Source organism: Rhinopithecus bieti, unplaced genomic scaffold (genome assembly GCF_001698545.2).
Source record: "Rhinopithecus bieti isolate Rb0 unplaced genomic scaffold, ASM169854v2 scaffold_56843, whole genome shotgun sequence".
In the NCBI taxonomy this organism is placed as follows: Eukaryota; Metazoa; Chordata; class Mammalia; order Primates; family Cercopithecidae; genus Rhinopithecus; species Rhinopithecus bieti.
In genome coordinates this window covers 23,262-26,273 of record NW_016821709.1, presented here as the reverse complement: position 1 = coordinate 26,273, position 3,012 = coordinate 23,262, and the positions used below count along the sequence as shown (strand labels likewise).

The 3,012-nt window shown below is 35.3% G+C and overlaps 1 pseudogene; it reads left to right on the top strand.

The window, feature by feature from the left end:
• Positions 1–437: 437 nt before the first annotated feature.
• On the top strand, positions 438–938 carry LOC108520974 (translationally-controlled tumor protein pseudogene; annotated as a pseudogene).
• The last annotated feature ends 2,074 nt before the right edge of the window (positions 939–3,012 follow it).

Below are 3,012 nucleotides of genomic sequence, written 5' to 3'. Positions count from 1 at the left end.
TCTCCAAGAGAAATAAAAACATGGGTCTAAAGAAAGACTTAGAAAAAATTTCATACTTCTCTATTCACAGTAGCTAAAATCTGAAACTAGCACAAATGGCCATTAAGAAAATAATGTATGAACTGTATGCATTCATACACTAGAAGACTACCCATTAATGAAAATTACAAACTATTTGAACATTCAGCATGGATGAATAATAAAAATATTTTATGTTAAGAAAGCCAGACACAAAAGACTACTTACTGCATGTTCCCATGCCTATAAATGACTAAAATAGACAAAATTTAGCGCAGTGATACACAAAATGATGGTTACCTGGACTTTTCCCCCCACTTTCCCACTTACCTCAGCACTGCTCCAGCTGCTCTGCATTAGCTCTGAGCTCTATGACACTGCTAACCTAGCGCCACCATCGTCTCCCTTCAGCCACCATCATGATTATCTATCCAGATCTCATCAGCCAGGATGAGATTTACAAGAACCAGGAGATCACAGAAGGGCGGTGCCTGGAGATGGAGGGGAAGATAGTCAGTAGGACAGAGGATAACATTGATGGCTCGCTTATTGGTAGAAACGCCTCTACTGAAGTCCCTGATGGTAAAGAAACCCAAAGCACAGTTATCACTAGTGTTGATGTCATACACTATCACAGGACACAAGCTTCAAAAAAGAGGCCTGTAAGAAGTACGTAACGCATTACATGAAATCGATCAAAGGAAAACATGAAGAACAGAGATCAGAAAGAGTAAAACCTTTCATGATAGGGGTTGCTGAACAAATCAAGCACATCCTTGCTAATTTCAAAATCTACCAGTTCTTTATTGGTGAAAACAAGAATCTTGACAGCGTTGGTTGCTCTACTGGACTACCGTGAGGACACTGTTACCCTACATATGCTTGTCTTTAAGAATAATTTAGAAATGAAAAATTATTAACAAATTTGGCAATTAGTTTGAATTTATCACCTGTCATCAAAACTACCTGCTTTTTGTCATCCACACAACAGCAGGACTTACGACAAATGGAACTGATGTCATCTTGAGCTCTTCATTTACGTTGACTGTGACTTACTTGGAGTGGAGGCATTGTTTTAGGAAAACATGTCATGTAGGTTGTCTAAAATAAAATGTATTTAAACTCATTTCAGAGAATTCCTTTTAGTTTAATATATATTTAAGCTAAATACATCTTGTAGTGTTCCTGGAGAAGCTGGAGCTGGGTTATAAGGCACTACTAGAAAAATAAGACTGTCATCAGATAACTCCTTCAGTGGAAATTACTTCTAGGACTGGAATATAAAAAAATCAAGAATCTAAAATTTTAATTCTGAGTTGCAGTAAAAGGAAAAACCATGCTTATGACAGTGCCAACATGTGAAATGAAGTCTTATACATTTCCTCACCTACAATGGAAGTAGTTAACTTTGGAAGAGATTACCAAGAGAATAAAAAGAGACTAATTCAGTTGAAAAAAAAAAAGAGTGGTGGTGATTGCTACAAAGGGGCATGAGATAACTTTCTTGAGTCCCAGAAGTGTTTCACATCTTGATTTAGTAGTGGTTACATGGGTGTATGTATTTGTTAAAACCCATCAAATTGTACATTTAATTTTTTGCATTTTATTATATGTATAGTAATTTTTAAAACCAAATTGTTTTGTTTTGCTTTGTTTTGTGGACACAGAATCTCACTCTGCCACCCAGTCTGGAGTACAGTGGTATGATCATGGCTCACTGCAGTCTGGAACTCCTGGACTCAAGTAATCTTCCTGCCTCAGCCTCCTGAGCAGCTGGGAATACAGCAGTGAGCCACCATGCCCAGCTAATTTCTTTTTCTAAACTTTTTGTAGAGATGGGGTCTCACTATGTAGCCCAGGCTGGTCTCAAACTCCTGGGCTCAAGCAATCCTCCTTCCTCAGCCTCTCAAAGTGCTGGGATTATAAGCGTGAGCCACCATGCCCAACCAATTTCTAAAATTATGTCAACAAAATAACTTTCTAAGGCAAAACCCTGGAAATTCATTATCAGCAGGACAGCATTAAAGGATATAATAATTATATTCTGTGGAACATTAAATATTTGCCAGTTATGCATGATTAAAATATGTGACAAAGATAACACAAAATGCGAGGGTATTAAATGAAGTTAACCTATTCCAAAGATTTTTAATTGTCCTGGAAGTAGAAAAATTCTAATTTATAGTAGGTTTACTAAACTAAGAATGCATGTTGTAATTTCTCGAGTATGCCACTAAAAAAGTGAACCCACAAGTTGTTTAAATTTATTCGTAGATATTTTATCTGTTTTGTTGCTATTGTAAATGGGATGATTTTCTTAACTACAGTTTTGGGTGTTCATTGCAAATGTAATAGAAATGTAGTGAATTTTTGTATATTGGTCTTGTATTCTTCAACCTTGATGAGCTATTTTATTAATTCTAAATAGTGGTAGTTTTACCTTTTCCTTTCTGATATGGATGTTTTCAATTCATTTCCTGCCTAATTGCCATAGCTGGCACCTCCAGTACAATGATGAATACAAGTAGTTGGAGCCAAAATCTTCATCTTATTCCTGATATTACAGAGAAAGGATCCAGACTTTCACTACTAAATATAATGATGATGGTGGCAATGGGTGCTTTTATAGATGCCCATTATCAGGCAGAGTAAGCTCCTTCTCATTTCTGTTTAAGAGGGTGTTTTTTTTTTTTTTTTTTTTTTTTTTTTTTTAATCATTAAGGGAATGTTAGAATATTTCAAAAGCCTTTTCGTGCATCTATGGAGGACAACACATTTTCCTTCCTTTTATTATAATGATACTGAAACTTTATAATATTATTTGGATGGTTGAGACTAATCTTGCATTTACGGGATAAATAACCACTTTGCCTATTGTGTTTAAATCCTTTTTATATATTAATTTGTTTCAGTAGTTAGTATTTTGTTGAGGATTTTGCATCATATATTAAAAGGATATGGTCCTACAGATTCTATCTTCTTCTGATTTTCATT